Source organism: Vulpes vulpes, chromosome 2 (genome assembly GCF_048418805.1).
Source record: "Vulpes vulpes isolate BD-2025 chromosome 2, VulVul3, whole genome shotgun sequence".
NCBI lineage: Eukaryota > Metazoa > Chordata > Mammalia > Carnivora > Canidae > Vulpes > Vulpes vulpes.
Window position 1 is genome coordinate 75,212,587 of NC_132781.1, and position 26,489 is coordinate 75,239,075.

Below are 26,489 nucleotides of genomic sequence, written 5' to 3' on the forward strand. Positions count from 1 at the left end.
ACCCACTGAGCCACTGAGGCACCCCAGAAGGAGGAAATTTTTGAAAAAAGAAATGAAGAGATAAAAATAACTATTGAAAATCTGCAAAGCAGGGGTACCTGGGTGGCTCAGTGGTTGAGCATCTGCCTTTCGCTCGAGGTATGATCCCAAGATCCTGGGATCGAGTCCCACATCAGGCGACCTGCAGGGAGCCTGCTTCTCCCTCTGCCTATGTCTCTGCCTCTCTGTGTCTCTCATGAATAAATTTTAAAAAAGAAAATATGCAAAGCAGATCTAGCATACAAATAAATGATAGAGGTAACTGAAGAAGAAAACTGAAGCAGGAGAACAAAATAAATACTTAAGGTTATATTCTAGAAAGTTTCCGTAAAATACAACAACAACAACAAAAAATTTAAAACTACATTGTGGAAGAGCAAACAGCCTACTTAAGAATAGTGATGTAGAATGGCAGACAAGAAGTCATTCTAGTAACATTACCAGACTTAAAAAAGAAGAAGAAGAAGTCCCTTAAACATCTGAGTAAAAAGGGACTTATAAGGGGAAAAAAGTAAATCATCAGACTTTTAACAGCAGCTCTTTATGTCAAGGGAAAATAGTGTAACCACTGAGTTAATAGAGGCAATTTCAGTTTACTTGCAATCTATTTTGTGAGCGGTGCCTGTGAGTGGCATAAACAGGAATCCCTAGAAGAGTCCAGGAAAAATTTTAAAAAGCCATCACTCTCAACTAGAAAGGCTTCATGAAAGAGGTGGAAAAGAAATCTTGGAAAATTTTTAAACTAATACATTTCAGAATTATAATACATAAATGTGATTTATCCTGAGTGCTCAACTATGTATAATACTGGATTCATTGCATACCACCCTGTGTCCATATTTCTTACTTACTTTTATAAAAAATATAAAATTCCTGGCTAAAAGTTCTTTTTTTTTTTTAAATACTGGAATTTGAGTAATTCTGTGAATCCAGAATGTGTTGCTATTTTAAAAATTACATACAATTCAGTGATTTTTTCAGTAGATGTGATAAACGTAAATTTTTGTAAGTGGAAACCTGGATAATCCAGCTTTTGAGTTGGTTGATTATTGAGACAAAAGTAATTACATATAATTAAACAGAATTCTGAGCAAAATTAACTGTCAGAGTCCTCTCCATCTTTATTTTTTGGTTAATTTCTTTTTATAGCACATAGAATGGATGGTAGAGTATATTTATATTTTATTGTATAGAATACCTTAAAATCTAAAGGGAGTTTTTCGTTTTTTAAAAAAATATTTTATTTTTTAAGTAATCTCCACACCAAACCTGGGGCTCAAACTCACAATCCCAAGATCAACAGTTGAATGCTCTACCAACTGAGCCAGTCAAGTGCTCTGAATTTTCATTTTGTGTAATGCTTTTAATACAAGGTAGTGGCCAAAGTTCAGAGTCAAACAGTTCACACTGCTTCATACCGTATTAAAAACAAATTCAGGGTGGTTAATAGCAAAAAAAGTTAAACGGATAAAGCTATTCTGATAGCCCAGAAACCATAAAGGAAAAGATCAACTGACTTGGCTACATAAAAATTCTAGGCTTATATATTTATTTATGCATTTATTATTTTTATTGAGATCATACTAATTACCAGGCACTGTTCTTGGTGCTGAAGATACGGCCTAAATAGCCAGTGCCACATCTCACAAAGAGCTTATATTACATGCTATATGGCAACCAATACCATAAATAAATGGCTATGGGGAAAAAAAAAAGACATGACCTGGAGAGATTCTTTGCAAGATATATGATAAATATCTGTAATAAACAAGGGCTCATAATAAATTAGTAAACAAGTAACCCAATAGACAAATAAGCAAAAGTGATAGTGAATTAAAAGGAGAAACAACTGGAAATGGCCAATAAACATGTGAAGAGTTGCTCAGCCTGAAAGTAGTTCTAAAAATGCAGTTGGAACAACTACAGCATACAGTGTTTCCCCCTTCAGCTTGGCCTAATTTCTGAAAATTCCTAACTCCCACTGTTGGGAAATGTGTGAGGAAATGAACACAAGTCTAAGAATTTCTAGCCTTTTTGAAAGTAATCTAGGAGTGTCTGTTAAAATGAAACATTCTCATACCCTTTGACCCAGAAAGCTCATTTTCTGGAACCTCTTCTACAAACATAAAAACACTAATGCCTAAAGATATGTGTAAGAGTATTTACTGTATCATAGTTTATTTTGTATGTAGAAGAGAATTGAAAGAGGTTGACTGCATTATGGAACAATTTGTAGCAATTGAAAAGAATGAATTTGATACATGTGAATTATATTGACCCAACAAGAATATACATGAAATGCTGATCGTTCAATGACCATTTTCAATGGCAATTTGTTGGGTAATAGAATGAAATTTTTAATTAATTAACTCTTTTTGATATAGTGTTTTAGCTTTGTTCAGATAAATACCCAGAAGCGAAGTTGTAGGATCATATGATAATCCTATTTTTAGTTCTTTGAGGAAAGTCCATACTGTTTTCCATACGGCTGCACCAATTTAAATTCCCACCAGTAGTGCACAAGAGCTCCCTTTTCCTCATATCTTCACCAACACTTATTTCTTGTCTCCTCTTCCTTTTGAGGGGGTGAGGAGGAGCAGAGGGAGAGGGTGAGAGAAAATCTCAAGCAGGCTCCCTACTGAGCGTGGATTAAGGATTAAGCCAGTAGCCATCCCCTACTTTCTTCCCTATATTATTCCCGTCTAAGAGATTTCAAACCTGACTGCTCCAAAGACACCAGTAATAGAGTTCTCTCCAATCACAGTTTGCTACCCATATTGGTCTAGAATGGAAAATTTCACAGTATCCTTTGCAAACTGAGATTTACCGTATGGAGGTCTTTCTTACTGTGAGTGATATCCTTTGGACTGATGCTTACACCTGTTTTCTCCACTTCAATTATCAGAAAGAACGAACCAGTAATTATTCTAGGCCTCTAAAGGACTTTCTGGAGGTTGCTTCAACCTTCCCATCTTAGAGGTGATAAAACTGAGGACCAAGTAGAGTGTGGAACCTGCCTGTGGTGAGAACTGATACCAAAACCCGTTTATACTCCATGCCAGCCAAGTGCACTTCCTGCTGCCCTTGTCCTTTCTCTCAGACAGACACCAGCATCACCTAATTGGTTCTACATTCAGTGCCTTTTACCTACTGATACAAGGTCGGTGAGGTACAGACTGTCATAACTTTTGAAGTAAAAACTAATCTATTGGGACTCCTGGGTGGCTCAGTGGTTGAGGGTCTGCCTTTGGCCCAGGGCGTGATCCTGGAGTCCCGGGATCGAGTCCCATGTCGGGCTCCCAGCATGGAACCTGCATCTCCCTCTGCCTGTGTCTCTGCCTCTCTCTCTATGTCTATCATGAATAAATAAATAAAATCTTTTAAAAAAAACTAATCTATTAATGTTGGGATTTGCCATCCTATAACAAAGTAAGAGTGTTTCAGAGCAAGGATAAAACTCCAAATCACCACTCATTTTGGACTGAGAACCTGGAAGCTCCACTTTCCCTTCCCTGGTTTAGGCTCCATGCTGAGACTTTAATTTAAAGTCAAAGCCTCACAGGATTAGGAATCAAGGATATATTTTTTTTTCATATCTACTCAAAACTGAAGCCCTACTGCCATTAGGCAGCTCAGATTCTTTGCTCAGCTTCTGCTTATGTTTGGGCAAAGTGAAGACCCCTGGGTGGGAGTGAATGCTTCCAGCACCGCATGGTTTCCACACAAGGTCCAGGCATTCCTCCTGGCCTGATATGAGGGTCACACCAGAAGGATGTGACTAATAAAGAATGTGACTTCAGAGACTCTGCGAGTCCAGACAACTTCTGATAAACATTTAAACAGAGGTTAAGAATGTTTTCTTTTCTGAAGGGAAACTATGTGGTCTGTGGTGTGAGTGGGAGGGAGTAGAGGGGAATAAATCTAAACATCAGCTTCCTCTTTTCATAATTCTTAAGCGTTTTAGCAGCAGCCGTTTTTAATACCCTGACAGGCTTTCATATTTAGAACCCAGAGCTGGATGCCAGCCAAAAGAGAAGGGGGATGGAATCTCTGAAGACCAGGCAATTCCAAAGTGATTGCCAAGCAAGTTTAAACATAAGCTGGACATTGAGGCCAGTTTCCCTGGTTCCCACCCTAAGTCCGGGAATGCTCCAGAAGGTGTCCACTCAAGGCACACTTTGAGTCTCCTGGTTGGGATCCTCACTTCCTATGCTGACAAAAGGGGGAAGCTCTGTAGAGGAAATGGGTGTTGACTTCAGGGGGAGGAAAGGTGAGGTGGACCAGATGGCACCTTTCAGCATCCTCAACCCACCTAAGGCATTCTGGGAACACTGGTCCAGGACAGGGAGGAGACAGCCGACAGGGTTACCCGGCTGGCAGGGGAAAGGAAAGCAGCATAGTTCTGGTGACGCAAAGCAAAGCACTTTCATTGGTAGTGCTGACCCAACGAATATCTTTGAGCACTTTCTCCTCGTGGGCTCTTTGATTTATCTCCTCACATTTCCTGGATGGTGTGTGTTGGGGGAAGGGGGTGTGGATAGCATGGCACTTTCTCTGCTGGATTCTAAATAAAAAGTAAGAAAAATAATGTCATTCAGCAAACTCTAAATGGGGAGGGGAGGGAGTTCAGTATTGGAAGGAGAGGCATGGGTGTTAACTTTAGGAAAACCCTTCGTGTATCTGAAGTTGATATTCTTTTGAATATGTCTGCTTCCATTATTTTAGCCATCACCCCTACAGCCAGGAGCACTCAGGACCAGTGGAGGTGGAATGTGGTTGTGTTAGTTCCTTTCCTTTGAATTTTAAGGGGGTAGAGAAATTATTTTTTATTTTGAAATCCTAAGTATTCCCATACTCCATTTCCGACATTTCTTGCTTTTCTGAGAGCAGTTTCTCTAAAAAGGCTAGTGTTCAGAAAGCACATTCATCTTGGTTTGTTCATTTATGTAGTCCTTCATTCGTTCATTCATTCAAGTGTCCACCAAAACCTGTGATAGGCTCTGTTAGGATGGAAAGGGCCATCATCCCATCATCAACAAGGCCATGACTCAGAAAACTGGGAGTCATGGTTAGGATGAAAGTCGTGGAGTTAAACCTACCCTGAAATCTTGGCTCTGCTACTGATAACCTGTGTGACTCTGCACGTCATTTAACCTCTCAGAGCCTCTGATTTCTCATCTGTAAAATGGAGCTAAAAAGCATAAGCCCCTCATTGGATTCTTTTTTTTTTTTTTTTTAAGATTTTATTTATTGATTCACGAGAGCCACAGAGAGGCAGAGGGTGAAGCAGGCTCCCTGTAGGGAGCCTTACGTGGGACAGGATCCAGAGACTCCAGGATCACACCCTGGGCTGAAGGTGGCGCTAAACCACTGAGCCACCCAGGCTGCCCACCCCTCATTGGATTCTTATGAGAATTACCCAAAAAAAGAGGAAGACCCTTCACTCTGCCCAGCATATAAGCTCAGTAAATGATGGTAGAGGCAAGATTCATGGTAGCTTTAAGGCTGGTGGCGATTTTTATTATTATTATTCATGAGTGATAGGGCAAAGCACTGTTAGATGTCAAGGTCGGGGAGAGAGCGCTGGACCGGAGTGCCTGCAAAGATTCCCTGTAGAACGTGACTTGCCAGCTTGCTCTCCCTTGAGCTCTCTTATTTTTTTCAATCACATCTTCATGGAGAAATTGGGAAATTCCTTTCCCTTTGCATTTCACTTTCTATTACATTCCTGAAGACTGAAGCTTTAATGCAGTATTCAGCTGAAGGCCACATCCCAGTATTTGCATTGACCTTGGAGTGCCAGCATAATTATTTTGTCAATTATTTGACTTTTTAGAGTGTGCTTACCTTGAAGAACCTCCGCAAAGGAGGACCGTGTTAATGTGTAACACAGAGATAAGCAAGGAGCTGCTTTCTCTCTCTCTCTCTCTCTTTTTTTCATGGCCATTCAACTGGAAAACTGAAATGGTTCTATTTGCATCTCATCGAGCATGTTGAAAGGTGGGGGCAGAAAAGGGGCTTTTGCTAATGAACTACCCTGGGGTGTATATTTTAGCAACACTGAATGCAAGGAGTCACCTGCGATTTGTTTTCTGTTTTAAGAAAAAAAGAAAATTACAAAACAACGTAATCCCTTGCTTGAAGAAGTGGCTGGTGTTTAGCAAGAAGACAGCAAATAGGAATCCTCTGAGTTCAGCCAAGGAGCAGTGTGCTCCCTTGTAGATGGGATGAATGAATGAATGATTCTCACTTGCATTGGCAGCAAGGTCATTTTTCTCACCCTAAAAAGAAGGCATTAATCATCGGGGCTGGAGAACATGTGAGACAAGAAGAAATGAGTGACTGCAGCAGGAGACACAGAGCTGGGCTGGGCAGCTTGGCGACCCTGCGGGTGGGAGTCGGGCCTGCCCAGGTGGCCCCTCCCAGGCTGGCAGGAGTGGGTGTGGGAGCTGGTGCTCCTGAGCCCTAACAGTTCTGTTGGGAACTTTCCATTGTTAGAGAAACCTCCTAGTCATCATCCAAGTGCATTTCTGAAATGCCTGACTGCTCAGGGCTTGGTAAGCTCAGGATTAGCCAGCCTTCCACGTACCCAGTGTGTATTACAAGCAGGGATCAGGGGAACGTGGCTGAGCCAATTGTTTTTTTTTTTGTTGTTGTTGTTGTTTTTAAGCCCCAAACCCACAGGTAAATGGAAGGTACATATTTATATCACCGACCCATCAAGGGCAAAGGTGTTTTGCAGGAAGAGAGAGAGAGAAATTATCACGAATGAAGCTCTGGAACTTAGAGCTAGAGGAATTATGGAAGATTGAGCAAAGGAGATTGAAAGCAAACACCGGACCTCTAACCAACTTTTCCATCCACCACAACCAGTGGTTTGCCTGTATATCTGTTCGTTGACTTGCCCAGGCAGGCTCTTAGGTCACCTATACGGTAATATGGGATCTTGGCTGGGAGCCTGGGTTCTAGAACCAAATTACTTAGTTTTGAATCCCAGCACACCTACTTATGAGCCTGGGGACTTCGGGCAAACTCTCAACCTTTCTTGGCCTCAGTTTTCTTTTCTGTGAAATGGGGGACAGCCCCAACCAACCTCACAGGGTTGTTGACAGGGTTAAATTAGTTAACGTATCTATCTGTCCATGTCAAGCGTTGGTGGGGAGCTGGGGGCAGGAGTGAGTGGAAGGGCGGGGAAAGCCATGTGGAATAGAATAACAGAGTAGGGTGGATGCAAGGAATGAGCAAGGTCATTTAGTCCAGCCTCCTCCTCAACCAGGAAAACAAATCCTGTTCCATTTTAGAGGATTTATGAGAGAGACCAACCAAAAGCGCACCTGCCAGCAGGAGGAGGAGCAGAGGGGGAAGGCAAGGGAGGGGGAAAATCTCCAGCAAACTGTAGGCTGAGCATGGAGCCCACATGGGGCTGAATCCCACCACGCTGAGATCATGACCTGAGCTGATACACATGTGCAGATGCGCACGCACACTCTTTTTGAAATAAAGAAGCCTTTAAAATAAATAATAAATAAGATGATAAATAAATACTTCCTTTGGAAAATCTCATAGGAAATTATAGAGTCAATCCATCATTTGATTGACTCCATCATTCAGTTTGGTTGAAATTGTGAATAAAATGAAGAATCCACCCACTATTAACTCTCAGCCTTCGCTCATATCCACAGGACTACATTTTAGGAAAGTCTGTTTATTGTTGGACATCTTTAACTGCTGGTGCTTTGCTACCTTGACTTTAAACATGCAATGTAACTTTGATCTTAGTGTTCTGGGGTAACTAAAATCAAGACTTCTCATTTCCTGATGTGGCATTCCTTCAGACGTTAGAAGATATTTAACGGGTACTTCCCCTCTCCAGGCTTCTCTTCTTCGAGCACCCCACATCACCTTCTACGTTGGTTTTCCGACCCTACACCATTGTTTGATGGGTCTCTTCCACTCTTAACCTCTTGGATGGGACCCAGGCCTGCAGGACTGAGAGGATTAGTGCAGAACACACTAGGACCATAGGCTCACATGCATGCAGACCAAGGGGGCTGGCCTCTAGCCTCTTAGCCTCATTGATGTCATGGTGGGCTCCTTGGTTAAATAAGGCAGAGAGGCAAGTAGGAGCAAGGAAGGAGCTTTCCCGAACTGTTTCAACTAGTAGTCTTGGTATTGTTGCTGCTGTTTGTATTTTAAGTAAGAATTCCTCATTAAATTACTTGTAACAAAGAGATCCTTGGCATTCAAGTTTTTTTTTTTTTAAGATTTATTTTTTTATTTTAGAGAGAGCATGGAGGTGGAGTGAAGGGCAGAGGGAGAGGGACAAGCAGACTCCCCACTGAGCCCTGAGATCAGGACCTGAGCTGAAACCATGAGTGGGACACTCAACTAACTGAACCACCCAGGCGCCTCAGCATTCAAGATTTTTATAGACTATTCATAAATTCTCAAGCACGAGTTCAAACAATGAAAAAATGTTCCTCCTTTTTATGAGAGGGGACATCTGTAGCTATGTTGATCAGAGATCTGTATGACAAATAGACCAGGACCCATGGAAAGGGAGAGATTTAAAGATCTAGATGTCAAGATACTCAGGTGACTCCTTTGTGATCTAACTACTACGCTGCTTCCTGCCCACCCCTTCTTTCAGATTGGAAATTATTGGACTTTATTTTTCTATGTGTCACATTCTCTGTAGCTTTTTAGTTGCTGCACTGAATCCTTTCCCTTAAAGGCATTTGTTGTTAGGTTGTTGGGTTTGTTTGGGTTTCTTTTTGTTCTTTTTTTTTTTTTTAACATTTTTGCTTCACTGAAGCTTAGTGTGCTTTTTATGGTTTTATAGTTACCTTGCAGAAATCTCATTAGAAAAGCACTTTAATATATTACTTGGCAACCAGACATCTGACAGTGTTCTAGTTCATTAGTTAGGAAACCTCCCCAACCTTGTAGGAATGGACATTCCTCAGTGAACAGGGAAGCTTTGATCACTCCTGCAGGGGCCAGGATTTATTTTAATGCATTTTGGGAGTAGGGGAAGAGGGGCTGTAAATGTGGCAAAATAAAAATAACCAATTAAGAAAAACAATGAAACATTATTGAAAAAGAAATAAATTTAAGTTAATATTATTCTGTGGTATCTCCTGAGTCTATTGAAGGCAGAGCTTGTTTTAGGAAAATGGTCCTCCTGTCGTGAACAAGAAGCTAGTTAAGCAGCCTCACGCCAGATCACAGATTACACTGAACTGATCCTAATGAGGATAGACTTTTCAAAGCTATATTCATTTTACCATGAATAAATGGATTCAAGTCTTATTCGTGGGTTTTTAATTTTCAACTTTGAATTTGCAAACTATCAAATTCCTTCAAAGCTATGGTGTGCAGAGAAGGCTCTGAGTAATAGGATTGCTTATTCTTAAAGTCAGATGCCCTTTAGCAAAGCACTAGGCTTTGAAATGTGATCAGTCAAGGGTCCAATAGGCACGGATTGCCCCACATGGCGCTGTTTCTTGTTGAGTTCTAACTAGATTTAGTATCTCTCACACAAAACACAACTCGGCCCCGAGGGCTTCTAGTGCATTCAAAGTAGGTAATGCTATATTGTTTTAACACAGATTATACCAAATGAAGTGCAATTTAAGTTCCTGAAGCATGACGGTACTTGGGTGCTGGTAACTTTTTTTATTTGGGAGCTGGATCTTTTTTCTTTTAATTGAAAGGCTTGAAAGAAGCAAGCTGTCTGGAAAGGTGTTTTTTTTTTTTTTTTAAAAGAAGACTCCTTTATTAGAATGTTAAGAATAAGCCAGAAAGCAAATGGGGTATTATGAAAGAACTTCGAGATGAGAGAAAGGAGAGTTTTGGCCAGAGTGTGGGAAGCCCCTGAGGTAAAGCTGGAGAATAAGCTCGAGCATCCCACGTAGTGGGAGGATAAGTGCGTGGAGCCTGTGGTGCTTTCACACTTGCCTGAATGGGGAGCAGAACCCAGATGCCAGATGCTCACTTTTACCTTGTGAGGCCTTCAGAGGCAAGTAGAAGGAAGAAAGGGAGAGCCGAGCAATAAAATGTGTTTGTTCTGGGTTAGAGACGCGGTTTCCAAAGAGGAGACCAGGTCAGGCAGTTGGGAGGCCCTGTGTCCTCACACCAGGATAGGGCCGTGTGAGCTCTGGCCTCAGGCAGGTTCCTCACCTCTGTACCAGCAGTCGCTGCAGTTCCCAGTCAGCGCCACAGGACTGTGCCGAGGGTCAGCTAAGGTAACCCACTTGAGAAGGTTCTCCACAAATGGGTGGTGAGCAAAGTTGGAGGTGGTGGTGATGACTGTGGGGTCGTATCTGGGCTGACTTACAACCTGGCCGGTTACTGTGCAGTCGTGGAAGTTTATGAGGCCACCCAAAACCCATGCCCATTCTAGTCTAATCCTCATGATCCAGAGACCCTAGTGATCTCAAGCAATTCTGGGACATTCTTAGAACCACCTCCCTCCCCGCATCCGGTGTTCCTCAGTCTACCCAGAACAGCTATTCAAGACAAGCCCTCCTAAGCAAACCCGATGTTTTGAAAGCCCTTGTGGATCTGCCCTCCTGATTACCCTCGTATCTGCCATGCCACGTATGCCACGAGCCACAGGCCGTGTGGCTCCCTTGTGTCTGACCTGTTAGGATACTAACCGAGGCCAGCCCCCCTCTGTTGGGCTGAGTATTGCATCTGAGGGCTGGGGGCCCCCAGGTCCCTCCCCCAGAGAGACCCACACCCCCTCAGTGACCAACCAGGGAAACAAGGGAGGCTTGCTGAGCCTGTGTGTTGGAACTCTCCCCAGTGTTGGAGAGCTGGGGTTGCTTCATCTAAGCCCGAGTGATCAGCACCAGACGTTTACAACGTACAGAAGCAAACATTTGTCAGCACAGATGGAAGAAGGAGATGCTAGATGTGAGAGTCCCAAGGAGGCCTCCTACCGACTGACTCTCCTCTCCCTACGCATGCAGGACTCTCCTGATGTGATGAGACATGTGTGCACTCAGTGACAGCATGGAATGCAGTGTTTGACTAGAAGAGGCTTTCCAAAGGCCGGAACAGGAGGAGCGTTCTTAGTGAATTCCAGCTGGTGTTTCACACTCCAGATGTATCAAAAATACATGCCTTCAGTAGGACGTAGACTTGTGCGTTGATGGGCAGCACTTCTGGCCATAATATACTCATGCTGCAGCCTGAACTGACTCGCATACTTCCTTCAGCCCGACGTTGTCACCACCATATGCCCATGGGCCCCAGGGACTTTGTTAACCTCGGGATCCAGTGTGTTCAGCACAGGAGAAATAGGAGAAATAATGTAAGGTGAACACACACTGGGAGAGCCCATCTGCAGATAAAGTAGCCTTTGTAATTAGCAGTTTTATTTCAGTAAGTTATTTAATAAACTGAGATGTCTGTGTGGTACCATTCGACTCTGATCCACAAGATTGATCACGTTTGTTTTTCAAGATTTATCAATCTCACTCCAGTAGAAAAATGCACCGAGGGCTCCCCCCACCCCAGTGTTCATTGCTTATTAACCCCCTCCCCAAAATTGTCAGCTGGGTTGTCTCAGACATCCATAAGAGAAAACAAAGGTGTTCTTATTTAAGCTTTTGGCTTTACATTCACACGTTTTGATTTGATTGGAGAACAGTTAAAGACTCAGGGAGGTTTAGGCCTGCAGGAGGAGATTGAGGACTTTCCATCATTATAAACGTGTCCTGGGGCGCCCACCTCATTTAACTAGAGCATAATGCAGAGGAGTGATTTGGGACTTACTATTTCTTCCCACAAACTAATCTTTTTAAATGGCTTGCACTTTTTGCTGTCCCCAAAGGGATTTGTGAAATGTGATTTTCAGCAGGAAATTGGCTTTTTTTGATGTTAGCCATAATGGAAATGTGTAGATAAACAGAATCTCGGTTAATATAATAAGACAATCAGGCATTTGGGGGGTAGGGGGCGGAGAGGAAGGCAGGAGAGAGGAAACAAAGCTAGGAAGACCTCTGTCAAATGTGGAAGGAGTATGTCTTTGGTTTTCATTTTTATTTAAACCAGCCTCTTTATAAAATTAATTTCTTGTTAAGACATCGTACAGTGAGTCTGATCAACATTTTGAGGGGAAAATGTCTCGCTCTGGGTGGGCTTCTGGGAGAAAGAGACTCACCTAAGATTCCTGTGGGAAACCTAAGGACAACTCTGATGCTAAAGGTCTCCTGATGGAGGAACTTCCATTTGTGTTTTGGTGGAGGGGCCGTGGACAACCTTGAGAGACCAATCTCAGCATTCGGAAGTGCCCCCTATAGCCCGACCTGTGGTCCCTGCCCAACTTCTCTCTGCTCATTTGGTTTCTTTATTTTTCTCTTTGGCTCCCTCCAGCCCAAAATGGCCCAAGAGACACAAATGACCATTTGGGTTTCCACACCAGTTTGAATTTCCTTCCCAAGGCAAGTCCGTGTGTCTTGATGGTAGCGTTGTGTCCTTAAACAGTGCAGTGGGAGGGTGTGGGAGTCTCCTTCATCCCCACCTCTGGGAGCACAGCTGGAGGAAGGCCTCATGGGGGATCCAAGCCAGGCATTCAGCACCCCCCCCCCAATGTCTGGGCAAGGGGCTCAGAACGTTTCTGTGGTCTCAACCAGAGGGTCTTCCTTCCATGGTTTTTTTCCTCTCCTGTCATTGAAAAGGGTTCCACACCCAAGACTGGCAATTGAAAAGCTTCAGGGAATTTGCTTTTAATGTAAAAAGAAGTAGCAAGCTGAGTAAGTGACTGAAGAGAAAGCCTACCCCGGCTGCCGGTCCACTTGGAGAGCATGAGCATGACAGGATGTCCTCAATGTAAACATAACTTGTCCCTTTCTCCTTGTCCTTAGAAGACATTAAGTTTCCTTTCACTTCCCTCAGGGCCTTCCGCTAACCCCATTCCTGGTTTAAGGCCCGGCAGGGAAAATTTTGTGTTTGCACTGTGAAAATCCAAACCTTAATGTGCCATTTACTCTCTTTTAATATCTTTTTTCCTTCTTCCTGTGGAAAATGAGGTAAAAGAATCAATAAAAAAAAAAAAAGAATCATTTTTTATCCCAACCATATATTAATGAATGGGAAGTATTTCCGTCCTTATTTTTCTCTGCCATTACTGACATATTACCAGGCTCCTCTTATCTCTGCCTTAGCTTCTTGCTTATCTGAGTCTTCACTGGCTTCTGTTTTTCCCTGTTCTCTTGGGTATTGTGTCTACAGGTCTTTGGTGTTGGGGGAATGAGCTAGTGACCTGGTGACATCAGACCTTTGATTGGAGTCTTGCTCTTCAGATGCCTGGGTATTTTTTAAAGCCCACTTGTCGTGAAACCTCAACACATCTCCAGATCAGCAATTCCCAGACTTGTTGGGCTTATTACTATCCTTGTTTTCCTACCTTACCTTTGGTTTATATGACTTTCTTCCTCCTCCTCTCCCATCCTGACAATCCTCCGAGAAGAAGAGTGCAACGTTTGTATCTATTAATATAAAAACAAATAAAAATTTGTTTAATTTTGAGGAATTTTAAGACAGCATGACACGTATACTGGAGAAATTCTGGGGTGTTACAGAAAAGAAATCACTGCTATAAATCTTGGAATAAGGTCATTTTAATCTCATTATTCCTTTTTTTTTTTTTTTTTTTTTTTAGTTTTCATTTTGGTAGAAAACATGTAACGTGAAATCTACCCTCTTAAAAAAGTGTTAAGTGTACAGTACAGTATTGTTAATGGTGTGCACATTGTTGTACAGCAGATCTTTAGAAATTTCATGTTGCATGACTGAAATTCTACACTCCCCATTTCCCCTTCCCTCCAGCCTCTGGCAGCCACCATTCTACTTTCTGCTTCTGTGAGTTTGGCTCTTCATGTACATAAAAATCATGCAATATTTGTCCTGTGACGGGCTTATTTCACTTAGCGTAATGTCCTCAAGGCTCATCCATGTTGTAGTTTATGGCAGGTTAATTTCACTCACCATTAAAGTGTAAATACGAGACTCTTAAGGGGCAAAAAAAGTCCCTTATATCTTCTATGGGCTGTTTAAGGTTACAAACGCTCACATTTAGGGCTTCTGTTTTAGAGATCCTGGGGTGATAGAAGTTCCGATTCTTTATTATATAATGATGAAGTAACATAGAAGATTGTAAGATAGCAGATACAAAAAACGGTTAAGAAGAGTCCTTGAGAATACATATTATCATCTCCTTAGTCATCTCGTTGGGATTGAGCAATAATGGCCCGAAATCAGTAAATATCCATCATGAGGACTCTGAATATGTGGGAGTATATCCTTGGGAGAAAGGACTTTATGACAAACAAAAAAACCTCATTCTCCAGGGAGGATTATGATTAATTAAGGAACTAGTTGATGGTAGAGAAGGTTCAAAGATGTTGTGTCGGTTATTTATTGCTACAAAAAAAATTAGTCCAAAATTTAGCAGCCTAGAACAACAAAGAATATTTATTAACCCACACATTTTGTATGGGTCAGACATTTAGGACTGGCTTATCCAGGTAGTTCTGGCTTTGGAATCTCTCATGAGGTTACAGTCAAGATGTGAATGGGCACTGCAGTCATCTGAAGGTTTGACTGGGGTTGGTAGGATGTGTTTCCACACTGGCTCACTCACAGGACTGTAACTATAAGTGTGTAGTCCATCACACAGCCTCTCCATTGCACTACTGGAGCATCCTAACAGCACATCAGCTGGCTTCTCCTAGAGCAAGTGACCCTAGAAAAAGGACGGAAGCTTCTGTGCTAATGGCCTAGTGTCAGGAGTCCTACTTTGTCACTTTAGCCGCATTCTATTTGTGAGGAGTCCAGCCCACAGGCAAGGGGAGGAGAATTAGGTCGTGCCTAGAGAGGGAAGATTTGATAAGGGGACGAGGAGGCCTGTGCAGTAAGATTTATAAATAGGACCTGGACTGGATATTGTAGTGATGCTGCAAGACAGACAGATTTGGACACAAACTCACTTCTGTGGTTGTCGTGGGGCTGATGTGTGGTGGAGAGAACTAGGGACACAACTGGCTGGGTGCCCTAGAGAAGTGATACAGGTAAAGGCAGTGGCTTTGACCCGGGAACAAAGGTAGGTGCTCTGGGCCAGCCCAGGAGTTGGGCACTCCTGGAGGGAAAAAGTACTTTTTACCAACCAGGTTTTTGTTTGCTGTCGCTGAAACTGAACAGTACCCGCAGGTTCTCCGCTGCACTGAAGATGCTTCTTCAGCTCAGCAAGAAGCTGGCTCAGAACCCAGACTCCACGGTTCTGTGAAATCGGAGGAGGGCTAACATCTTGCTGCCGTTTGTCCCTGGACTTGCCCCTTTGTGCATGTCCGTCTGTTGGCATTTCCAGAGCTTAGGAGTGAACCCTTTTCTGTTTTCCCCGTGAAGTCAGATTCTGGGGTGGGCCTCGATGTTTCTCCAAAGGCCCTTTCCAAAGCTTAACTTGTGTTTACTTAGAAGAAAGTTGCCTGAATTGCCTTCCTAACCTCCGTAGACTGAGTTTATTTGTCTTGAGGGAAGAATCAGAGTTTCGAACTCATCTCTTTGGCTCCAGCTCTCTTGGCAGAGGACACAGGGAGAGAGTTTTTGCTTATGTGTGTGCTTGGGGAGGATCTTTTTTTTTGTTTTTATTTTTTTCTGTCCCAGCCATAGCCCATGGGTGAGCCAGCACCTGGGACCTTGACAAGCCTCCATGCGTGGGCTGGGGTCACATGGGGAGTTCTACCCAGGAGGACCATTTGTGATGTTCCCAAATTCCAGAGTAGGCGGTGGTTTTCCCAATTCAAGGCTCAGGGGAATTGGGGGAGTTACTTTCCTGGAGCCAGCCTTATCTTATTTATCCATGTTCTACTCACGCAAATTAGACATATTCCCACAACTAAACTGTGTGCTGCCCATCTGCCGAGAAATGGAGCTGTGGATGCTTAATGGCTTTGCTCAGCACCTTTCTGATCTCTCAGCTTCACCCCACCTAATGGTGGCCAGCTGATCGAGGACAGATAATGTTTTTTCCTCAGTTAATAATAAAGTGCAAGGAGATGAAGTCACATAGTTCTAGTTTTTGTTGCTACCAGCATCCAGTGATGAGCAAAGGCAAATGGTCACAACCCCCACCCCCAGCCTTACTTGTAAAATGAAGATCTGGACAAGATGTATATTAGGGTCCTTCTACGTCTAAAAGTCACGGCCTATATGATATTTTAAGAGAATGAAAGCATTAATAGGAAAGGACTTCTCTACTAAAAGAGGTGAATCTCATACTCATTCCTATCCCACTAGAAAGGGCCTGTCCCTCCACTGGAACATTTCCTCTCCATGTGGAATCAGCAATTTTTCCTGTTTGGAAACAGATTTTTAAGTAGACCTTTTCACTTAAAACTTGATATAAATGTTTTTAACATCTTTGGGTAAGTGGGGCTTATGCTTTGCTGTTTTTTTAATCCATCTCTTCTAATATAACAATATCGTTGGTCAACATGGATTTGAACTTTGGCGCTTTGAAGTATTTACACCACTTTTACTCTGGTTTCTCCCAACAAAAGTCTGAGCAGTGATCCTGGATTTTTAAATCTCACAAATTGACTAATCAGGCAGCATTTGCTACAGACTCAGTCTTTATCTTTTGTCTCCTGGGTTTTATCTACGTTTTTAAATGAGATTGCTATTTTTGTATAGACTTTTTTTGAACATGTGATCTATGTTAGTATAAGGGTAAAAATACAGAATCAGCAATTCTGGCCATTTGATTGCTCTGTTGAGTAGCTGAGTCAGGAACATAAGAAAGGCAGACCGAAGCATTGACCTGTTTGTACCTATGAATGGTTGAGGACCGGCTTTTAAATAGGCCACAGTTAACAAAATCTCTGCACTTTCACCTTTCCCAAATGCTAAGACATGCCCTGTACAAACTCTGGAACAGAAGTAGTTTATAGCTGGCTAGCCCCCCCCCCCGCCCCCCGAACACTTTTAATAATCAACAACACAAAAGCTAGTTTCTTGGAATGGTTCCTAAACTCATGCTATTGAAACCTTCACATGAAAATACTAAAAATATTAAACCTGGTGAATAATTTACTAGAGGCATTGTTTCAATCAACTACTCAGCAGTGTATTATTGGTCATCTACTCAGTGCTAGGCAGTGGGACACAGGAAAGAACTAGAGAGAGCAGGTCGACAGGTCCTTACCAGCACTGAGCCCACAGTGTGATGGGCTATGTAGACACAATCAGACTGCCTTGTAAAAATGCTAGGATGAGAGTCAATACAGAGAGCCAGGTAAAAACCAGAAAAGAGGCCCCCATTCTAAATTGGGTGCAGGGAAGGGGTGAAAAGGAGAGGAGGGAGATGAAGAAGGAAGGGTCAAGGAAGATTCATTAAACAAAAAGATAGCTGAGACCCAAAAGATACCTAGGAGTTAACTAAGCAAAAGTGGGGAGGAGTGAGAAATGGAGGAGAGAGGGATTGTTCCAGAAAAAGGAATGATATCTGCAAAGATTAGCAGAGAGCAAGGACATTCGAGGAACACAAGAATTCTCTATGGCTGGAGCTCAGAGTTCAAGAGAGATGTGGCAAGAAATGAGGCTGGGAAAACATCAGGGCCAAATCTTATTTATTCTGGATTTTATAGTTTAGTAAATGTTTTCACATAAGGCCCTGATTCTCTTTCTGGCAATTAAAAAGTTTTTCTCAAGATGAAGATATAAATCTAGAACATATCTAATCCCAGAGAAATGACATTTTCACTAAGATAAGGATTGCCTGGCTCTGCCCAGGAATGTTTACTAAGTGTTAACGTTGCCTTACAAAGTTCTCATAGGATTCCTGCATATATAAGATACTTTCTAAGAATCTGGCATCTTCTTAATGATTTGTAAGACAAAACATGAAATGTATTTTCTCACACTGATTGTCACATTAAATATTTATTTAATAAAATCTTTTTAAAAAAAGAAGAAGAAGAAGAAAGAAAAACTAAATTCATGTCCTGGCCACACTGTTCTCAATCTGGGAGACTTTCCACAAGCCACTTAGCCTTACTGAACCTCAACCATTTTTTTTTAAGATTTTATATATTTATTCATGAGAGACACACAGAGAGAGGCAGAGACATAAGCAGAGGGAGAAGCAGGCTCCCTGCAGGGAACCCGATGCAGGACTTGATCCCAGGACCCTGGAAATAAGACCTGAGCCACCCAGGTGCCCTTGAACCTCAACTTTTGTATCTGTAAAATGACTAGCTAATCTCACAAGATTATTGGGAAACTCAAAATGAAGTAATAGACATAAAAGCTCTCTGTGTGGTTGGTGTAAAGCCCAACACCAATATAAATTATTATTTTTCCTGCAAGTGACCTCTCATTTCTTTGAGCACGCTAATCCCATTGCCTGCAATCTCCTCACCTTTGCCGCCCACCACCTTTAACTTTTGAAAGGCCCTTTCCTCTTCCACGAATTCAGTTCTCACGTATTCAGTCAATATTTTTTATATTTATATCATAGGACCAGTTAACACTCCATCCATATTATAATTGCTTATCTACTTGTATGCTTGTCTGCACTTTCTGTATTGTAAACCCCTATCAGGCAGGAGTCCAGTCCAACCATCTTTCCGTCCCATGTCACCAGCACAACACATAGTTCGTGGAGGGCCTGAAGGAATTAATCCGCTCCTTGTTGTTACCTGCTTTGTGCCAATGCAATGCTGAAATTCAGTTTAGTTAATATCATTGTGGATCATTCTCACCTTTTATGCCATTTTCCATGGGGATATTCCCTCCCAGAATAAATTCAAGTAGGCAATAGTAGAAGTTAGTGCTCTAATTACAGGGATGGATGTTAATGATGATGAGGTGACATTTTTCCTTTGATATCACCTAATTATTTGGAATTAAATCTTTGGCCAGCCCAATTTTACATCTGATGACCGACCCATCAGTGTATTTCGGAAAGGTCTGTCCTTTAAACATCTTCTGAGTGTGTTAACATGACATTGGGGAAGCTATCTAGTGCTGACACTATAGAATATGTGTTGAATTGTGATTCCTCAGTAGTTTTGCGTAGGTTAAAATGCTGCTTGCTCATTAAAACAAAACAAACAAAAACCTATCTGAAATGGATTGATAGATTGACCTTTCTCCACTCCAGAGGCCATGACCCTCAGTTTTCACAGGCCAAACTCACATGGATATATGGGTGGAAATACAGAGAGGTTGCATGATTGGCCAACATCCAACTTATTTGAGTCTCCTTTGAATTTTCGTCTCTTCAAGTGTTGGTTTAACTGACAGACTCAAAAACCATAATCTTTTCCCATGGACTAGATGAGCCTGGACTACTTTCCCTCCTCCTCCCCATTGTCCATGAGCAGAACAAGCATGAACCCCCTTGTGAACAGGCTTCGTCTTTGAAGACTCCAGCTTCCTAAAGAGGTCACACGTTTCGCTGGGGAGATTTCCCGAGAATGTGTTCAAAGGCAAGGCCTGAGGGGGTGTCAACTGCAGCTTTTACGTCACTTTCAGGAAGATTGAGGACATTTTCTTCCCCAAGTTTATAAAGAATGAGTTTTCCTACTTTTATGTATGGTTGCTCTGAAGAGGTGCCAAATCTGAAATCCCAGCTGCTTGATGAGGAAATTATTTTTCATAAACAAAAGAATAAGGTCTCCACGCCTGGAACTGATGGTGGCTCTAGAAGGCACACCTGTGGAGGAAAAAAATGGTTCTGAGGGACGAGGCTTTCCCCCAGTGTCACCTCACCTGCAGGGTACTTGGCACGTGGTTGCTCCCAGGCCTCACAAAGATACAGCGGCCTAGATTTTAAAACCCAAGCTACTGAAACCATGAAAAACTTCCTTGTTTCTTCCTCTGTTGTAAAAAGAACGAGCAACTTAAGGAAAACAAAACAAGAGAAACTAAAACAAAACAAAACAAAAAACCATAGCATCACTAATTACAGAAAAATAATCACTGCCTAAAAATAAAGTGCCAAAGTCAAGATGTTTGGTCCTGTAACTCCTGGGAAGAGCAGCCAAGAGCATTCCCATGTCCCAAAGGTCCCTTTTTCTGGAGAAATTACTCCCCTGTGCATTGACATAGCTTTGCTTTACCTGCTTCCCCAATGTCCTATCCCTCACACCCACCCAGATGGGCTCCAGGTTGTCCTCCAGCAGATGAGAGCAAGCATGATTTGCCTCACTAATGAAAAATACGAGATCCTTATTCATAGTTCTCCGGCTCCTACCAGATAGCTCTGCCTACCCTGAGGTCAGCAAGACATACCCATTTTTCTGACTGTCAGACTGGTGGTGTTTGGCACTTCTGAGCCCCCCTGAACAGTCTAGCTCACCCAAATCCAGATGGCCTAGCACCTTCTGTGATGTGAACTTCCTCTCAGCACCCAGGAGGAATGTCTTGCCCTTGTGCCAGAACACACAGCACCTTCACAGTGATTTATAAAGCTAGCAAGCCCCGAGACACACACACATGAGAATTAGCCCACAAGGTAGGAGGAGTGTTATGCTCTAGCCTGAGCCTGGGGGGCAGCCCTAGAAAATGCAGAACGTGGGAGAAGAAACCCTAAATCCTACCAGGGAGGGGGAGGGAAATCTGAGGACACTCAGCAAAGGGGAGATAAACAAAGGCTGAGTCTTGGGGTAAATAGCTGAGAGCTTTCAAGCCTGTGGCCAACATCACAGAGGAGAACAGAAAATCACCAGAGGGTTTTGATTTGTATTTCCCTGATGTGGGTGGGGGGACGGGGTGACTGAGTGACGGGCACTGAGGGGGGCACTGGATGGGATGAGCACTGGGTGTTATACTGTATGTTGGCAAATCGAACTCCAATAAAAAAATATATATTAAAAAAAAAGAAAGAAAATCACCAGAGGGCACGAGAGGGAATGAGAACGCTGAGAAAGAACAGGGGGAGCTCTTTTGTGGGCGGCTGATTCACGTCTGGGGTTGGCGGCCAAGGAGGCAAGTGTAAATGAGCTCTAGGGGAGCTGGAGCCTGGAGGCCGAAAACCTCATCAAATAGAAATGCCAGCCGGGGCCTGCGCTCTGCTCCGCGGCAGCCTGGGGGGTGCTGTTTTCTGGCACCGGGGTCCCTAGTACCCTGCCCCTGGCCCTCCCCACGCCAGGGCCCATGTGTCTTCAGGGAGCCAAGCGGAGGGGCAGGGGCCCCAACTTGGCCAGATTTTCAGGGGGTAGGAGTTAGGAGGTAGCCGAGGGGGGCAGGGACAGGGCTGAGAACCAACTGCTTTATTTCAGGAAAATGAGCCAAGGCGACTGAGAGCTTCCGACAAAGCTCCAGATGCAGTCCACGGGGGCCCCCCTTCCCCCACCAGGCCCAAGTGGCCAGAACAGTAGTAAGCACCAACACCGGGTCGCTGCCATCGGGCTTCGCCCCCTTCCCTGGAGCGGCTCCCGGAGCTTGCTGTCTTCCCCAACCCTCTGCACCTCCCAGGGCCCCTCGGCCTCTCCCCGAGGAGATTGGAAGCCTTCTGTCTTCAAATCTGTCCTCCCCGCCTCTTGTCTTACTTTGCGCCTTCCTGTCTGTCTGCCTGCCTCCTCCTCTGAGCGTCTCTGGCTCTGGAGCTGTGTGCTCATTGGTCCTGCCTGGAGAGGGTGCTTGTTGTTGTTGTTGTTGTTGTTTTAATACTGGGCCAGACCAGTGAGAAACTCCGGGAGCGTGGCCCAGGCCTGGGCCCTGATCTTTCCCGGGGGAGTCCAGGGCGCAGCCAGGATTGGCAGCCTGCCCCCCCCCCAGGTAAGATGCTGCAGGACCCCATCCTGCAGGCCCAGTTCCTGGTGGCAGGAGCCCCCCACCCCACCCCTGCCCCCCCAGCTCTGTGTGCCTGGCTGCTGCTTATTTCTGCAGGTGCCTCTCTGTGAGATCTTTCCTGACCCGTGTCACCTCTGGAGACTGGACGCCTCTTCTCCTTTTGGCCACTCCTAGTCTGAAAGAGTGACTGTGCTGGACAGTCCATTCCCGCAGCTTCTTCCAGAGTTGTCAGCCTGGCTGGAGGCGATTTGCTAGGACCCCTCTGGTGTAAACCTCTTCTTGGACAAAGTGGAGCTCATGGGAACACCTGTGTCTTGGGGATGGCGCACACTGTGGCCCTTGTTAGGGGCGCAGGGCCCATGGGCAAAGGTGAAGCTTTGAGGCTGGGTGACCTCCAGGCTCCAAGAGACTTTTTTTTTTTTTTTAATTTTTATTTATTTATGATAGTCACACACAGAGAGAGAGAGAGAGAGAGGCAGAGACACAGGCAGAGGGAGAAGCAGGCTCCATGCACCGGGAGCCCGACATGGGATTCGATCCTGGGTCTCCAGGATTGCGCCCTGGGTCAAAGGCAGGCGCCAAACCGCTGCGCCACCCAGGGATCCCCCAAGAGACTTTTCTTATGCTCTGGTCCAGAAAGCACTTCCCGACGCCTGACAGCACCAGGCACCAGGTGTGTATGGAGGGGAAGGGGAGCGGGCAGGAACTCAAAGGTGAAGCATCCTGGGGGAACTCACTGTCCAGGTTTCTAACAATCCCAGAACCAGGTGGCAAAAAAAAAGTGCCCTTCTGTGGAAACTTCCCCACCCGTTTCAGTGCTTATGGCATAGGAACAAGTAACCTGCATTTTTCATAGGTTGGATTTAAGGGAAGTGAGTCATAGTCCAGACAGAACAGGCCCACGAGATGTAGAGAAAATGTATCTCCGAGGCTGCATTAACGAGATACACCCACATAACTGGGGAGTTGCCCTTCGTAATGGTTCTCCATATGAGGTCAGTTCTTGCACATGCCCCAACCAGATAAAAATCTAGCCCACTCGCTTAACTTGTATGGACATCAGTCAGTCGGGGGGTGTGATGGTAGTAGGCAACTGCTGCGTGAGCTCATAAGTGAGCCCATCCCTTGGCATGGTGGCCGACACAGCCAGGTTAGCTCATCTGCCACGTGGCTACCCCCGGGACCGCTCTACCTGACCCATCTGAACCCTTCATGGATTTGCTCTACGTAATGCAGGGTTCCTCCCAAGGTGACCCCAGACCACGTATACCAGAATCACCTGTGGGTGGCAGTCACCCCCAGGGGTCAGACCCTTGGTCAGTACCTGTCTCCTCCTTGTGCTAGACCCAAGGTAGGGGAAAAGAGTAAGAAAACATGGTCACAATAAGAGATCTGTTTGTAAGCAACAGATTGTAAGAAGCAACTTTCTATTCCTGTTCCATGGTCAGAGTTAACGGTAAAAATTTTGAGACACTGCAAGATTCGCAATCATCATAGAATGACTTGTGAACACTATGATATCTACTAGAGTTAAAAAAAAGGGGGGGGGTGTTGCTGGAGTGGGCTAATACATTCTGGGAAGATTTTTGGCATTGAGAATTGGAGCCATAGTGGGGTGTCTCATTAAAACCCAGAGGTTAAATAATAATAATAATAATAATAATAATAATAATCCCAAAGGTTAAGTAGGAGTCAGGAGATGTAGCGGACAGGACCTGTGTACGCCACCACCAGGGTTCCATCACTGGGCACCCTGCTTTCACCGTGGCTCATGGCCACGTGGCTCATCTCCTTCTCTGCCTTGGGCTGGCTGGGGATGCAACCAGCTATCTGAATTTTTGCAGAGAAGCTGCCCATGGGATGGAGAGCCAAATCTGCCTGCCTTCCACACGAAGGAAGCTACCTAGCCTTCCCAGGGCTAGAAGGTGAACTAGACGACATTGACCTTGGCGCACCTGGTCCCCGCAGCCTGTATCCTTTCCTCTCTTTCCATTGGGTTCAGACCTCAGTCCCCAGATGGTATCTCCAGTTCAGCAAACTAAGACCCAGATGCATCCTTTCCCCCTTCCCCAGACTGGCATCCTGCTCATGCGCATGTGTAGGAGCCTTCTCTTACCCAGCCTCACACCTTTTGACTCAGCCCCCACTTCCCCCATCCAAGCAGTTACTGGATGGCATGAGTTCCTCCTGAATACTCTCTGCTCTCCTGTCTGTTCCCCTTGCTGCAACCTTGATTTACCCCCCCAATCCCCACCGTGTCCTAATCCTGCTGCAAAGGCCTCATGCCTCTCCAACATTCGGGGACACACTCGACTATAAAGCCCCAGCTCCCCCCACACACACACACACCCCAGATCTCTGCTCCTCCTCTTTTGTGCAACGTGCTCTCCCAGAGCCGGCCTGGCATGCTCGCCCTTCTGCTGGCAGGCAGGCATTTTCCTGCCTCCACACCTCTGCTCAGGCAAGTCCCTGAAGATGGAAACATCCTTAACAGAAGTCCTATTTCCGAACTTCAGGGCCTACTCAGCTGCCATCTCCCTTCCCTGGCCATCCCAAGTCCAAGTGGTGTGTGGTTTCCATTGGGGAAGAAACAATTTTCATCAGCTCCAGTCATAAGGAATTTGCTTTGAAACAGAAGCAAGAACTGTTTACCTCATGCTGCAGGTTCCAGGCCAATTGCTGTATCTTGTTTGATCTTTCTAATAATCTAATGATTTGGATATTGTTGTCTCATTTCAAGATGAACAGACTGAGAGAAGTTAAATAATTTGGGCACTGTCACACTACTTGGAAGTGATAGAACAGGATTCCTGATTCCAGGGTCCATGCTCCAAACTCACGAGATAGTCTCTTAACTCCCCAGAATTCTGTTTGTAGTTTAAACTGTTAAGCATCCCCCATCCTATCCCACTAGATTGTATATGGAGGAGAGGAAGCAATTCTTACACACTTTTGCATCCGGCAGTGTCTGACAGGGCCCCATCATTAAAAACTGTTATGTCTTCATTCACACTAAAGTGTAAATGACTAATAGTAGCTACCATAACCAGATGACTTTGCCTTAAACTAAATGAAATTAAACCTAGCCTCTGTTGCTTGAGATTTAGTACTTTTTCCTCCTGCCTTTGCTGTCATCTGCTGACACCCTTGAGACTGTGTGCTAGAGTCCCATATCCAGGTTAGCTGCTACCTCACCCCACCTCTGGAAGTTCCCAAAATGACTTGCCTTGGCAGATAGCTCTGCTCTTTAATTAGCCATGGAGCTACTGCTTCCCCTTATTTAATATCAGGAAGTTTTTGCATGTTTCATCCCCTTCCCCGTCTTGGCCATAGTGCCTTCCTACTATTCTTTTCCTAGTTTGTACTTTTGTTTAGTGTTTTTCCCTTCGATGTGTTATCAGAATGCAATCTGGGGATTTTTGCCAAGGTGTCTGAACTCTTTATCTCCATATGTGGTATCACAGTTCTTTCTTAAGCCCTCCTTTTTTGGTATGAATACACATGTGCTGTATGAACTATTCCAAGATTTGGCATCTCTGAGAGTCCAGATGAGTGTGGTTTGCAGACCCACCATAATGTAGAGAAGACTGTATACATCACTGTCTTAGCCATGTTGATAAATACTCAGCGGGAGCTGTAATGTCCATTGTATAACCCAACATGGTGCAGAAACCCTGTTTTTCACGTGAGGATGATTGATGATCTTTTACCCCCAGCAGACCTACCCTCCTTGTTGGGATTTCTTAACTACTATATACACATTAATTTGCATCCCCTGATCATATACAAACAGGCTAGTGAGTGGGCAGTAGCCATGATTCATTGCTTACGGCAAGAGAAAGTCAAGTGGAGGATTAAAGAAAATTGTGATAAATTATCTGCCAGCTGGTAAATAAGCAGTGGTTCTAGCATCACTTTGGTTATGTGTCTTGGCAGTGTGTGCACTGGTGCATTTTGAAGACTGTGGCTAACTACTCAGTCCCATATGGCTAATCACATTCTGTTCTGAATTTACTGCTGCCCTTTACCCACTGCATGTAATCTGGGCTGTCCCTCCTTCCAGTGAATGCAAAGAACATCTGATTCCAGAGTTTCTGGCTCAGTTCTGACTCCATCGGGTCACTGGTATCTTCAATTAGCTCTGCTGGGGAAAGCATTAGAGAACAATGATGTGCTAAGTCATATGGCACTAAGTGAACACAATAGAATTTCCCAGATGAAATAAGTGGGAATCTTAGCTATACAGAAGTGCCAGAGGAGGTGACACTTCAGTCCTAGAGCTTCAAATAAAGGATGGGGCATAGATAATAGATGAGAGGAAGGACATCCCAGGTGGGCCAGCGCATTATCATAAGTAAAGCTTCAAAGCAGTAATGAGCATGTAATGGTGGGTGAGCCCAGGAATGAGTTTGGGTAGAAGTAAGAAGAGCGAATTTTTAGTGTGAGAACGAAAGAGATGATAAGGGAAATGAAAACAATGAAGAAAAAAAATATATATATATGCATATATGTGTGATTAAATATCAATAAAATAGGACAAAAATTGACTATTGGGGAAAATTTGGCTTTTGACTGTTTTCCAGTGGCTGTATTCAGCTTCAGAAGACCTCTCCTAACATCTTCTATGCAGCTTTTTCAGACTA

At 44.1% G+C, this 26,489-nt stretch overlaps 1 protein-coding gene and 1 long non-coding RNA gene across 2 annotated transcripts in view; both read left to right on the forward strand.

Annotated features, from left to right (window-relative positions):
• IGFBP7 (insulin like growth factor binding protein 7) overlaps positions 1-26,489 on the forward strand; it is a 68,392-nt gene that overhangs the window by 25,113 nt on the left and 16,790 nt on the right. The window lies entirely within an intron of this gene.
• LOC140597885 (uncharacterized) lies at positions 23,689-24,946 on the forward strand. The gene is made up of 2 exons (XR_011999881.1): positions 23,689-23,817; positions 24,363-24,946. It is a non-coding gene; the product is annotated as an uncharacterized lncRNA (long non-coding RNA).